We start from the raw sequence: 15,670 nt of genomic DNA on the forward strand, positions 1-15,670 counted from the left end.
GTTTTATACCAAGTTTTCAAGCTTCATTCTAAATAGCCATTGATTTTGTGGGGTATACATCAGATTTTTATGTTCTTCTGGATATCATTGTCTACAATTCCATCCTTTACTTTAAAAAGAGCTGCAATTGACTGGCAACACCCAGAATACATCTTACAACATCCATCTATCTACTGTGTTTTAAGGATCTCACTGTAATGCAATAAAGCACTTTTATTTCATATGAAGAATGATTTATACTGAAGTTAATGTCTTAAGTGTAACATATCCACACTGGGTAACGCTATCATAGCATATATTTCTTCTCTAAGAGTTAACCTACTATCCAACTTGCTTTTGCAATGAATGTTTGCATAATGTAAAACAGCCACTTTGATACTAATAGAAATAAATGGCTGAAAGAACACAAAAAATTGAGAGCTTTTCCTTATTATTTAAATTCTTTCCGATATCAGTGCTGTGTGAAATTCTAATACACTCTCTCTGCAACAGTCAGATATTAAAATGGTCCAAAGATTAGGAAATCACTTAAAAATGTAATTAATACAGCAGCACAATTCTCTGTGGTCTGTAAGATATGATGCACTTAATGTAACAAATAAAACATAGCATAGGACAGTCACTCACGTGTATTATACATATAATCCACTAAAATATGTACATAGATTTGCTCTATTTGCTTTAAAAACTTTGTGTTTTCTGGCCTAGATATTAAAGAATTATGCTTAATTTGCAGCCTCTTTGCTGCTGTTGAGGGTTTTTTGTTGTTAATTTCTTCAGAAAATTCCTGGTTTTAAACTAACAGTAATAAAGCTGGTAATGAAATATGTAGGAATATATCCTAAAAAATAATCCGCTCTTATTCATGATACATAGGATCACAAGTTGGAAGGGCTCAGAGGAGGTCATCTAGTTCAACCTCTTGCTCAGTCAAGGTTAGACTTACTTTACCATGGATGGTATCTTGGGTTTGGTGCCTAAATCTTTGTACTGATATTTGGTTAAATATTCAAAACTAGGAAGATGCTCTTGCTCTTGGCAACCAGTTGCATCCTGAGCAAATCTGTGCATTGGTGTTTTGAAATGATGGTGTGTTTCTTTAGGGAATCTCAGTTTCTGAAGCCATTGTTGTGGCTCTGACTGCTCCATGGAATTTTTTCTGTGAAACGATGTTGTTTTGCTCATTTTGGAGGAACTCCATTTTTAAGGATTTGAAAACTGTGAGTACATCTACAAGTTTGATAGTTGCCTCAAATTACTTTGCACAACAACTGAGACACTGCCAAAAACTTAAGGTCAGGGCAAAAAATCTTTTGTGAGTGATCTATAGCCATCTGAAACATGCTATTTAGTTCTTGAATCTCCACTTTTCAGTCTTATCCATTGATCTTCACATCTTCTTTACATTTTCCATGTCATTATACCCTAAAATCCAGTTTATGAGTCCAGCAGGGAAGAGAAGAATCAAAATACCAAAAAGCTGGTTACTGCAGTTTTCCTAACTCATGAGCAAAAGTATTGTTACGAGTCCAAGGAAGACTCTGTGCCACTGAATTTAAAAATCACACTGCAGCCATGTCTTGAGAAAGATGAAAGCCTCTAAACTTCACTGACCTGAGTCTTCAAACCTTGAAGGTATTTATTCAGGCCAAATAACTTTCCTAAAGAGAGAGCCTGGACAGAGTGTTGAACAATATGAAGTAGATAATTGCAAGATTGAATCTGAGAACATACTCAGAAGCCTAATTCCTTTTCATTGGACACTATGGAGATCTAAAAGAATATTTAAGACAACTGACTAGTAAACAAAGAGGAAGCAAATTTCTAATGGAAAAGAAACTAGAAAATAGATGATAATTGTGAAACCACAAATAAATATATATTTAGAACTCCCTTCTGGGACTTAAAACCACAGTGTTACAAGTGTGGTGACAAAGTGTTGGGGTATAAGCAAGAAATACAATTAAAAGCAAATAAATACAGCTAGTCAAGTGTTATACGTGGTGGAGTTAGGGAAGCAGAGATAGCTGTGGTACTCAGAGCAGTTCAATGTCCTTGGTGGTCAGAAGGAGCAATCCAGTGAAGAGGCGGAGTTTTGTGCTGCTAGCTCTGCATTACTTCTCAAACCCAAAGCTACTGCAGCCCTGAGGTGCTTGGTCTGACCATGTTGCTGGCCCTGCTGGGAGCAGAAGTTTGAACTAGCAGAAGTTCTGTCTAGTTTGAATCCACAGTCTTAGGATCCCAAGACGAAACCAGCTTGGACATGACTGTGTGACAAAATGTTGCAACACACACAGAAACGAGCTGGAATTCCACTTAAGAGTTGCACTTGCAGGAAGATCAGAAGTGAGGGAGTAAGGCAGACCAAGAGTGGCCCCTTTCCCTCATTCTAACTGTGTATGTGTTTTCAGGCCTTAAATATAATATATTCAATGCAACACTAATTCTGTGTGAGCTGCTGTTCAATTGGTGAACAGTATTTTCCATTAAGGTGTCAGGGTCAATGACATGGATAATTAGCTAGCACTGTGGTTCAATACATTAATTCTTTCTGAAGTAGTAGTAAAATGTCTGTTGACTCTTGCTAACCTCAGTGTAGATGTTGCAACCTTGTAATGGATGCGGATGCAATAGCCTGCTTGAGCTTGTCTACTTGAGATAAGGTGTTTTCTTAAGTGATGATGATGAATGCTGCTCTTCTAGGGAGCCAGAGAGTGTCATTAAACTAGCTAATATTTTGCTGACCTCCCATGTAGAGCAAGCATTGCTAAAGGGCAGCAGTGCTGTCAAATCCTCATAGGCTGGAGGAGAGAATAAAGCAGAGAGAAAACAGGATGAAAAAAGTAGATAAAGCGCCTAAGGTGAACTCAGGCTTAATACACAGTACATTGAGTTGTTCTGTTTGCTTGCTTTTTTCCTTCCTCAGTAAAAGTAGTTAAATAGTTACATTTTTTCAGAAGCAGAATCCTTCGCCCAACTCTACCCATACTCCTCAGACACAAACAGATTTCATCGTCTATCAATAAAAGCATTTCAGATGTCTCTAGACCTGGAGACACCAGGCAGAGTTATTAGTTCTTCTCCAGCTTATTCTGAGGTGCCAGAGTTCAAAATGAAACGTACAGATTGCTGGTAGCCATGCCAGAGCCAGGCAACTGCATAGATCTAACCTTGCATCAGTCTCTGCATCTATATAAACACAAACAAGCACATCCAAGGATATCAAATTGAGAATAAATGTCTGTGTGCAAAGCCTTTTCTTTTTCTTTTTTTTTTTTCCTGTGAAAGGCCTTAAGAAACTAGAGGGCAAATTCTCTGCCGATGTAATTAGCACAGTGTTGTTAAACTCCATGGACCTGTACCAGTTTAGAGACACATGAGATTTGACTCCATTACCTTATTTAGTGACACTTACAGTAATTTCAAATTGTCAAGTCTTTTAACTCTGCTGATGACTTTTACTCCTCAAAATGTTGTGCAAGCCATTGCCTTTCCTTTATGATCAAACCTAAACCATGAAACTAGATGATTTTTTAGTTTTCTGTGTAACAGTTTATATCCTGAAGAACACCAACACAGTTTAGAGACTCTGAGGCACAGTTATCCACTTTACAAAGACAACTTCATCTGGGGGAAATACAGCAATTATATTATAGTGATATGAGACAAATATATTTAGATAGGGAATACAAACCGTGAGGTTTCTCTCCTTGACACTCAAGGCAGGTACAAAAATCTTGTTTCTTCATCTTAAAAAAACATTGAGACTTAGCAGTGTTGTGTAATGTTTTGTGAATTTAGAAGAGAATTATTCTTTAATGACTTGGAAGACAACTTTCCTTAAGAGGAATCACAGAGATCTTGAAGCATAGAGGTTTTCTTTGGCTTGGCATCATGGTAATGACTCTGCTCCGATGAGACCCCACCTGCAGCACTGCGTCCAGCTCTGGAGTCCTCAGTACCAGAAAGGCATTAACCTCTGGGAGCAAGTATAGAGGAGGGCCATAAAAATGATCATAGGGCTGCAACACCTCTCCTACAGAGGCAGGCTGAAAGAGTTGGGGTTGTTCAGCCTGGAGAAGAGAAGGCTCTGGGGAGAACTTAAAGCAGCCTTCCAGTACCTGAACCGGGCCTACAAGAAAGCTGAGGAGGGACTTTTGAAAAGGGCACGTAGCAATAGTACAAGGGGTAATAGTTGTAAACTGAAAGAAGGTAGTTTTAGACTAGAGATAAGGAAGAACTTTTTTTCTGATGTGGGCAGTGAAACAATGGAACAGGTTGCCCAGAGAGGTGGTAGATGCCCCATCCCTGGAAGCATTCAAGGTCAGGTTGGACGAGGCCCTGATCAAACTGATCTAGTTGAAGATGTCCCTGCTCACTGCAGGAAGATTGGACTAGATGACCTTTAAAGGCCCCTTCCAACCTGAACCATTCTAGGACTCCACATAACCCCTTGGTTAATTCAAGAGAGATGGAAGACTCATATCCATTGCTGTGCATTTCCTTGAGAAGTGCAATGTGCTGCCATTAGGCAAAACCTGCCTCTATAAGCATGCTTCAGGAAAGAGTTTTTAGTTGCAAAGAAGCAAATTAAAAAAGATTACATGTCTGTAAGAGAAGAATGGCCCAGAGTAGAGACTCTGATTGCTAATGGTGCACAGCTGCTAACTGAGGAGGAAGCCCTTCACTAGAACACAAGCCTCCACTGTGCAGACAGCTGAAGGGGTCTTATGGAGTCGAAAACACACCTCCTATTTATGAGCATTGCTTTATTGTTCTTCTGAAGAATACACTCCTGCTGCCAAGCCAGACTAATCTAAAGGACAGGTAACCTAAAAAAGGTCCAGCTAGGGATTTTCTAGAATTTAATTTCCCTCACAACTCTGAATGGCATACATTATCTTGCATGCTTATGTGATCTTGAATTTTAAAATGGAATACACTCTGTTATATCATTATTCTTGTTAGCTTTTTAGTATTCCCCACCTATCTCCAACCAATTTAGTTACTCAGTTCCTCTATAATAAGGAAACAATACAAATTTGGGCTTCTGTGTTTTTGCTAAAGAATGACCCAAATCAATGGATAATCCAGGTTAAAATCCAATAAAATAATGTGAATTACTTAACAGCATTATGAGTGTTAGTCTGGATTCCTTTCTTTCATGCTTAGTTTCACCACTGGGGAGGGCTGAACAGGCCCTTCAGGCATCTTATGCACAGTCACCAAGGTGCTCTGGCTTGCTAGCCAACCTAGCCAGCACTGTGAGTATTTTATGCTGTCTTTGCTGTCATTCTTCCTATTTAGTACTGTCAAAAGTTCCAAAGTACAGAAAATGTTCTGTAGTCTGCCAGTGTCCTGCTTAGCCATCATGCACACCATTACCAAGTGCATTCAGCACTGCAATTCTGAATGGTAGACCTTTGTATACCATGGTGTTAATGTTTTGGAGAAATAAAGAAAGAATAAGTGGAAGGAACATCAAGGGGTCATTCTTTTACCCCAGGCAGAATCTGATGTCTCTGAACTATTCCTAACAAATGTTTATCTAAACTGCTCTTAAGGTCTCCTGTGATGGAGATCTACAGTCTTCTCAGGCTGTTTTTTGTGCTTAATCATTCTTAACATTAAAGATATCTTTCAGAGTCTAATATAAGTATCCCTTTCTACAATTTAGAGCATATTATTTCTTGTCCCATACAAAACAGGTATGTGGGGCAATCTTTTCCCCTTTTCAGCAAACTTTTATGTATTTGAAGACTATTAATCCTGTCTCTACTTGGTCTTTTCTCTTGAGGAAGCAATCTCAACTATTTGATTTTTAACAGGTCAAGTTTCAACACCCTTAATCACTTTGCTCTGCCTTCAGTTGACCCAAATACTTCTTAAAATGAAAACTGCGGTGGGAACATCGTGCTTCAACTATGGCTTCATTCATACCAAATAGAGCAGAAAGATTATGTCATGTGTCTTACAGATATTATTCGTGCTTGTACATCCCATAATACTATTTGGCTTTTCTGCCATAGTGTCACTTTGCTCATAATATTAATTTCAGGGATTCTCTCTTATTCTCTACCATTGCTCTTTTTCTGCAGAGCTGCTTATTAGCCAGTTGTTCCCTGAAGTCATCTTAGATGTTTTGGACTGTTTCTACACATTGTCAAGCTCATTCTGAATTCTCACCCTCCCAAGTGGTTGGGCCTCTTTTCAGTTACTTGCCATCTTCTGTCGTAATAAATATATTTAATTTTCTTCTGTATTCCTTGACTACAATTTTCTAGCCATTTCTCTGCCCATCTTATAGTAGTTTAATGTAGCCAATGTTTCTCTTCCTTACTGTGACAGTGTCAGGTGAAACATTGTCAGAAACCTCACTGCAGTCAAGATATATGCATCTATTGCTTCTGCCCTATCTACAAAGCCTGTTACTCTGTCATAGGAAGAAACGAAGTTGGTTTGACAAGATTTGTTTCTGACAAATCCATGTTGGCTGTCACTCATCTTTTTGTTATCTTCTAGGGGCTTACAAATTGTTTGCTTGGTTATTTGCTCCAGGATTTTTCTAGGAATTGAAGTTAAGCTGACAAATCTATCCTTCTTTCCCCCCTTTTTAAAGATAGGCTCAATAATTGCACTTTTCCAGTATTCTGGACTCCCCCCATAAGCTCCCCAAGATAACCAGTGACAGCTCTGAGATTGTCCTGACAGCTCTTTTTTCTAATAGTTCTCACTTTTGGGTGGATTTCCTGAGACTCAGTGACCATGAAACATGAAAAAAAAATTGCTAATATAAAGACATATCTTACTTAGTTCTTCCTCACTTGTTCATGCCTGTAATTGCTTCAGCCATTTCTTCACATCAGTCTCTTCAGTGAAAGCAAAGGCAAGAGGCAGTAAACACTGTGGCCTGTTTGGGTATTTCTGTCTATAGAGTCCTGAAATGAATAATTGTCTCAAAAAATCCCACCCTGACAAACTAGACATTGTACTCAGGTGGGGTCCTCATTCGATCAGCCACCTGGACCCTCTTCTTGCAAGAAGAACCCCTCATTTGGTAACCCCCCTTGTAAGCTGGACACTGTCCTTGATAGGGGAGCCCCTCCTTTGGCAGCCACCCTGATAAATGGGACACTGTCCTTGTTTGTTAAGGGACAGTGGCCAGCGAGAGGAGCCCTGCAGAGACAAGAGTGCTGTCTTCTGAAAGACCACTCTTCTATTTAAGGACAGTGTGCACGCTTGATAATAAGGGCTATTGCTTGGTCAACCTGGCTGGGGGGGGCGGGAAGTGACCACCTGGACCCCCATATCCCACCAACTAATTTCCAGAGTATTCTTGGACCCCACACTGAGTCTGTGCAAAGTAGACTGAGCCTCACCCAGGAGAGGTGGGGTCAGATGGCACAAAGGAGAATGACTTGGAACTCTTGGTGCATGCCCCCACCATTCAAGGACCATAACGTCATGCCAAGATCGTAGCTGGATCCAAAGGTGGAGATATCTTTTCTATCTCCTTTTTCTTAATCTCTTCTTGATCTTCCAAATGGGTTGTTAAAAGCGAATAACTAAGAGAGGGTTGACCCTGCCTCTGGGGAACTCTGGCTGTACCTGCCTGGCGAGACATGACACTGTCCGAAGATTTCCCACTCCAGTCAGTAGCAGAACAAGTCTTTTCTTACTCATCTGGAATTGTCTGATATTTTAATAGTACACTCTCACACTGGTTTCTGTCTTTCACCTGGATATTTCTGATATAGCCCATGATTACTTTGTGTTGTTTTTTTTTAATAGCCTCCCATGAGGTCTCTGACAAAAGCTTTTGAAAAAAACAAGTGAGTTGCATCAGTTGTGTTTATAGTGATATGTTGTGGTGATGTTACACACTCATTTGCCATATCTAAAGAGTTAAGGTATTTAATGCATTGATATATTTCAATCTAATATCAAAAAGCATTTCTGATCACAGATTTTCAAACATTTATTTATGTTTACTTTTAATAAGTACCATAAACCCTGTTTCAACAAGCAGCAATTTAATTGCTTCATTGCATTTGATCAGATGAACATCCTGTTCATAATAAAATAAACATAGAAAATACAAATGAAACTTCCATGTTAAGATGCATCCAACTTAACGTCTCAGTACTTTCTTTACACATTGTGGATTGAATTTTTCCTCTGGAATAATGTTTACACCGAAATGTTGCTCTGCATATCTGCATACTCATATAAATTTGGCTAATACATTGTCTAACTTGGGATTTGTCCCCGTTTCAGCCATCAGCATAACTACACTGATGTAAACTACTTGTATTCTAGCAAAGCTGATGAAACAACTGAAAACTGGAAAGAAACACAAATAAAACAGAACTCAATTTTCTTTCTAAAATGGACAGTTTTATTCAGTCCAAGTTTTCCATGGACACATCAGTCTAAATTTCCAAATGTTAGGTTACCGACATTTTTGTCCACAAAACACCAAATAATTTTAAGCATTCTGATGCACTAAACATTCATCAGTTGCAACAGTTGATAATAAAACTTTATGCATTTACTGCTGTCTAATTTGCATGGATTGGGTAGGAAAGCTCAAAAAGCACAAATCTACAGTTTCCAATAGTTGTTAATGATGTGGAGTGAATATAGGAGTGGGACCCTAAACTAATCTGTGCTATTGGACATCAGTGAGTAGAAACCACTGTATTAGTACCTAAACTGTGCAGTCGTCCGTGTCTCCTAATTCTGGGAGATAGTTATGTTAAATTGATTTGAAAATAAATGGACAGAATCATTATGCCTATGTTTATAGCTAAGCTGATGGAAATCAGATGGATTTTAGTTTTGCAACGCACCTCATAAATTGATGCTGAAGATCTCAATAGAGACTTCACTGCCTGCTTTCTGTCCACCAATAAACTGTGATTATTGGATCCTAATGACATCTGCTCTGAGGCTGTATTAAAATGAGTTGAAATAAACTGACAGAAAAAGCATGTTGAGGTAATTTAAACAAGGAGGAAGATGTAGAGCTTATCATCATTGACATATGTAGTCCAAGGAAAGGGTTATCATGCAAACTCAAAGCCACAACATCTTTCCTTAGGGTTGCTCCTAGAAAATACATTCCAAATAATTTTCAGAACAGAATAAAGCACTGAGATGGTTCATAAAGAAAATGGAACACAGTCAGTCGTAAAGGTGTGCTCTTGTGGTTAACACTCTGAGGCTGGGTTATTTCTGAAGCACTAAAATATCCTGGCCTCACCGAGGAGCAGAGAAAGCACTGGGTGGAAGCACTGGGAATACCTTACTACAAACTGCTAGGCAGTGGAATAATGATTTTATTAGGTGATTCTACCCAAATTCCTTGCCTAATGAAAAACCCACATGGTAAAAACCCTAAGGATGATAGGGTAAATAATAAGAGATGCTTCATTGCAATATAGAAGTAATCCTTAACAATGAGTGCTTTTTTCTGCTTGTATCAAATTCCAGTTCAGGCCTCTGCCATATGAGCTCTCACTGGTGAAGAAATGATGATTTGATAAATTTAAGGCATGAGGATCCAGATGCACAGAAGCACTAAGGAGCCTTAAGCAGCTGAAATAGTAAATAACCTATTAGCATCAATGTGACTTAGGAATTCAATGCCCTTGGAAAAGGGAGTGTCTTTAATTGGATTTTTTTCTCTTTAGAGATTTATTTTTTTAAGTTATACTTTTAATCCTTTCCTCAATATATACAGCCAGAAAGGAAGAATTTCTTGAATTTTAGAACTTGTAGTTTAAGCTTAGTTTTCTTTTAATATAAACAATAATTAAAAATAAAGGTAATTTTTTGCTAACAGTTTTTCTCTTTGCCCTAGGTGGGCAACAGTCAAGGAATGAGATTTTCAAAGCTGAAAAAAAAAATTACTCTATAGCTCTGATACAGATTTGGTTTAACAGAAGAGGCTATTAAAGCTGTCTCTCCTTCCTGCCCCTATATCCATGCTCTTCTCCTGGAACCTATACTACTCATGCTTCATTGAGCAGATGTTCTTTTCTCCAAATTCCTGCATCACCTTTGGCATCCACCTGGAAATTCTTAGGTCCATGCAAAGAGCAGCTTCTTGGCCCAGACATCCTCCTCCTTTTCCAGATCTCCAGAAACTGTTACTCCTTTGGCACTGTTCATGCTGAAATTGTTGGGATTCTGCAGTTTGGGTTCCTGTAACATCTACAGTGCTAGTGCAGCATCATGTATGTCAAGTTGTTAATGTAGCAAGACAATTAATTAGAGCTCTGTAGCTGTTGAATGACAACAGGGGTTTCCAGCTGTTCATGTTGAGGAGTCACTGAAGTATGGTGTTTATCAGAAAGTGCACTGCCATGATTCAACTGTTTTCCAGATTAGCTGAAATGCTGACCTAACCTGTTCTCTAATCCAGTAAAAATATGTCTTTTCAATAACAGGACACAAAGGAACTCTTATTAGTTTTGCCACATGCATCAGGCAGCATCTACTTCATTAGCAGTTTGGTGTAACAGACATAAAGTCACTGGCACAGAACATGTTTACAAGGTAAATATCTCCCACATTGAAAATAAATATCTTGGCTTTGGCTCAGCATTTATTTAGCAGTGGGAAACTGCTGTCCTGTGACAAAGTTCCATTTCATTGACATTATCTCCTAACGATGTTATAAGTGGGGACAAGTTAACCTCAGAAGGTTCAGAAGTTCAATTTTCACTAGGATAAGCATCTAGAAACTTTGAAAGCTTGTGAGCTATTATCCCAACTTTGGTTGTTTCTTATTTTCTAACAAGCTCTTGTCTCTTTTGGTCCTAACCACTTGAAAAAAAAAACCTTCCCCAGGTAATCACTCTGTCCCTGTTACCCACCAGATGTGGCTGGTGTGGCTCCTGTGCTGCAGGTTCTGGCTGCTGAGGGCACTACATTTCCCTGAGTTTTTCAATGCAATAAATATGATCACAAAAGGAATTTCTCTGAAAAACCCTTCAGTCTGAGGCCACAGCACAGCTGTTCCTGCAGTACACATGGCTGGTAACACTCGCAGATGGCACAGGGCTGATGCCTTGGTTTTAGGCATTTAGCATAAACGAGTCATTTAAGTTCCCTTTATAACCACCAGGAACATTCAGATGCTGGAAGGGACTCAAATTTACCTGACCTTGATGGAGTTTGTCTGGAAAGGTTTTGTCCTGGTTCTTACATTTTCTTTTCAAGTAGGTTAATTTTTTTGTTTGTTTTATTTTGGTGGGTTTTTTTTGTTTGCTCGTTTTTGTTTTGTTTTGTTACAGTGACAAAATGTCAGCTCTGAAACTACGTTACTATCTGCTGGTCTGATGCCTACAGACAGAGGATTTCACCTTCTTCTTCTAGCTAATGCCTTAACCTTTGTTCTTTCCCCTTCCAGGGGAATGTCACAATACTCATGCAGGCTGTATATCCTTTTGCTAATGAGCAAAGTTAAGAAGCTTCTTCCCAGCTACTTTTTTTTCCCTCATCTTATTTCAAGTCTTACTCTTTTCATCTGCCTATTTCAAGTCTCTACATCCCTTTCGGCCAGATTCCCCACTCATAGTTTACTCCCTATTATTTTTGTCACAAATTAGAGGCAATAACATTTAAGCTGGAGGGGTGGGTTTGAGTGTATAAATTCTTAGGGTCCCAACTTGGGAAACAAAATAATTGCTGGGTACTTCTCATCCTGAGCAGCACAACTACTAAGGAGTCTGAAATTGGATACTCTCAAGAATAAGTGTAGAGTCCTGCATCCGGGAAGGAAGAACAACATGCACCAGTACAGATAAGGAGCTGACCTGCTAGAAAGCAGCTCTATGGATAAGGACCTTGGAGTCCTGATGGACAACAAGTTATCCATGGGACAGCAATCTGCCTTTGTGGCCAAGAAGGCAAATGATATCCTGGGGTGCATTAAGAGGAATGTGTAGGTCGAGGGAGGTTCTCCTTCCCCTCTACTCTGCCCTGTTGAGACCCCCCCTGCAGTATTGTGTTCTGGGCTCCCCAGTTCAAGAGGGACAGTAATTTACATGAGAGAGTCCAACAGAGGCTACAAGAATGATTAAGGGACTGAACACCTGCCTTACGGGGAAAGGCTGAGAGACCTGGGGCTGTTTAGAGAAGAGAAGACTGAGAAGGGATCATACTAATGTAGGTAAATATCTGAAGGGTGGTGTCAAGAAGGAGAGGCCAGTCTCTTTTCAGTTGTGGCCTGTGATAGGATGAGGGGAAATAGATGTAAGGTAGAGCTCAGGAAGTTCCACCTCAACATGAGGAACGACTTCTTTACTCTAAAGGATGACAGAGCACTGGAACAGGCTGCCCAGAGAGGTTATGGAGTCTCCTCTGGAGACTTTCAAGACCCATCTGGATGCGTTTCTGTGTGACCTGCCCTAGATTCTGTGGTGGTCCTGCTCTGGCAGGGTGGTTGGACTTGATGATCTCCAGAGGTCCCTTCCAACCCCTACCATTCTGTGATTCTGTGAAATAAGTCTATATAACATCCTTTTACTTTTCACTTATCTCTTCTACAAGTTTTTTTCTCACACATTTCACTCATAGGAAGGCAAACATTAATCAAAGTAAACAGGCAGTGTATGGGGCACATAGACATAATAGATCTACTTAACTCCAATTAAGCCAAGCAGTGGGCAATGTAACCTCTTGGTGCCTGCTGAACGAGCTGTAGCACTGCATACAAATTAGGGGAAGCAAGTTTGCTGCTGACCATTGGTACAGCCTTTATTGCTGGGCATTTAACAGGGACTAGGATCCTTGGGCTTTACAGTTTGATAGAAGAAAATAAAAAATAAGAGAAGGGGTTAAAGCTTAATATAGAGATCCCTAAATGAAAGTCTGTACCTTGAAAGTCAAAGGTGTTCAAAGGCAACAAGTTCAGGGTGCCTTCTTCCAATCTTTGCTGTGCATGCCTATCAAGTTTTTGCAATATTGCCAACTCCCGTGATTTAATGTGAATCATATGAAAATTGAAAAAACCTCATCTTTTATTAAAACTATGAATTTCCAGGTCCATAAGACCTTGAAGAAAAGCATCAAAATGCGACTCAAGTGTGCCTTATGGACTCTAAAAGAAAAAGTGTAACTTTGGCTTTGTCTTTAAGTCTTATGTTTAATAAGATACAGCCAAATGAATAGTATTATGTCTGTATGTAATATATATTTGTAATATATATCCATAAGAATGAGACTCTGTTAGTCTGGCACATGATCTGAGCATTGTCAAACACTGTGACCAAGCCACAGATTGATAATATTCTATTATTTTTTAATTAAATGGTTATTTTTTCTATCACCCCATCTCCACCTCTTGTGTTTACTGTGAAATGTGGTCTCCTTCAGCAATAAAGATTAATATACCTGTGGTTATTTTGTCATTTATATGCAGTTCTATCATTGCTTGTTTTAATCTCTGTTTTGGGGGGTGTTCTGTTTACTACACTGCAATGATTTTTGAATTAAGCTCAGCAAAAAGTGTTACTACATCAACTCTATCTTTGAATATTTGAATATATTTGTTTGCTTAAACATTGGCTTAGTCAGAAAGCACTGAGGATTTGTTTTTAAGTACAATGCTTGCAACTGACAGATGACTTTTCTCTTGGTGAATTCTAATTGCTTGTAACCCAGTGGGAAAATATTTGCTATAGTATATATTGATTTTTTAAAACTTAGAAAGCAGTACTTTGAAAAATAAAACAAGAATTAATACTTCATAAACCAGTACTCAGTCTGCAAGCCCAGTTAGAAGTAATGGAACTATAAATTTAAAATTATGCCTGTAAGAAGTAGTCACAAATTGTTTGATGTGATATGACTTTTACCAGTGTTACACGTGTAATGAAATTATTAGTTGTTATGTCCTACAGAACATGTTGAGATAGCAGCAAAAACAGTAAGAACAATAACAATATTGAAAAAACTGTTTTCAATATGGAAAGAATGCCAAAAAGGGTTCTTGTGCCTGCAGCTTTATACTTGTTGCTTTGGTTCAGTCTCACTCTATGGCAAAACAAATGAACTTTTATAATTTGAGAGTGGTGATTACAAAGAGTATTGAAATATGATCGTTACACAGGACAAAATATAGTGTTGAAGTAAGGTGGTAAAGTGTTTGCACCTCTTAGTAAGAAACTTCTGCTATTCCTTATAGTGATATCACCTTTACATAGCATAACCTTTATCCATTAGCATTTACAAAAGTTGCTTTGATATTTTAACATACACACTATGTTTTGCATAAGTACATATTGATTTTAATAATATTTGAAAATTCTGACCTTAATCAAGAGCATGCAACAGAAACAGTGGAAATGGCCCAAGAGAAACAACATAGATAAGACTTCTTGCTCTTTACTTTCTAAAAATGTGCATATGCTTTCCACCCCCAAATCTGAGAAAAAAATAAAATTGAGAAGGTTCCACACAAAAGTGTGTATTAAATAACAAGATGGATCACATTTAGATGCCATGAGAAGCTGGAGAAAACAAACTTTGCTGTCTCTATCTCTTAAACCAACAGCCTGATTTTCCTAAAAACACCAATCACATAGATATTAAATTATTACATTGGAAGCAGAGCCTCTTAGAATAGTTTATTTTGGGACCACAGTTGCTCACTTAAGTTCTATTTCTGTGCTGTTCTTTTTAGGCTAACCAGAGTCTGAAATCTCAAAGACTTGTTTTTATTTTTGAGAGCCTTTCTAGGGTACTAGCAATGTATGAAAAAATTACTTAAAGCTAACAGTCACTAGCAAGTATTGTGAGTTCTAACAACAGACAAAATGTGTTTTTAATCCCTCTGTATTCTATAAAAAGAAGGGAAAATATTTAGGTTTTCCTTTTTTTTTTTTTTTTTTTTTTTTGTAAGTACTGCAGAAAACGCAGCTGAGATTCCTCCAGGTATTCAGAGAAATGATGTCTGTCATTTCTGTAGGTTTCAGTGCCAGCTTGTAGTTTTTAACAAAGGGACATGGCACCTTTTATAGACCCTGAGTCTGAATTGGAATAAAAAAGGATTTAGTGACTCAGGGACCCATAGCAACCAATGCTGAACAGCATCCTGCTACCTCAGTCAGCATATGTGACACCTTAACCAATTCTAGCCTAACTAATGATGGATGAAGAGCCAGGCAGGTGACAATGCCATGCTCTTTTACTTTATCACAGGGGCTACAAAGAAACTGTCATGCATAGACAAATCTGACTACTGCTACCACTGCCTATTTGCATTTCAGTTCCACACAAGTCAAATTGGTTTTACTGCATGGAAGTTATTCTGATCGTTCTGCTGAAACACACGTTCATAAACAGCAGCTATTTCATATCTGAAATAATTAAAGGTACAAAGACTTGAAGTGGAAATGTCCACTGAATTAATGAAAACTGAATGTAACAGGAAAAAATCCCTTCAATTTAAATTTGTCACGACTGATTGTCACTTTCAATTATTATATTTACCTGGTTTTTATAAGGGTGTTTACATTTTATTCAAATGTTTTGCCTCATATTTAAGGCCCTGAGCACCATTAAAATCAATGAGACTGAAGGACATTAGAGGAGATATTAACTACCTGCAGGATTAACTCTTAGGACTGAGAAATACTAAAAAAAATGCTGCTAGCTT

Source organism: Apus apus, chromosome 1 (assembly GCF_020740795.1).
Source record: "Apus apus isolate bApuApu2 chromosome 1, bApuApu2.pri.cur, whole genome shotgun sequence".
In the NCBI taxonomy this organism is placed as follows: Eukaryota; Metazoa; Chordata; class Aves; order Apodiformes; family Apodidae; genus Apus; species Apus apus.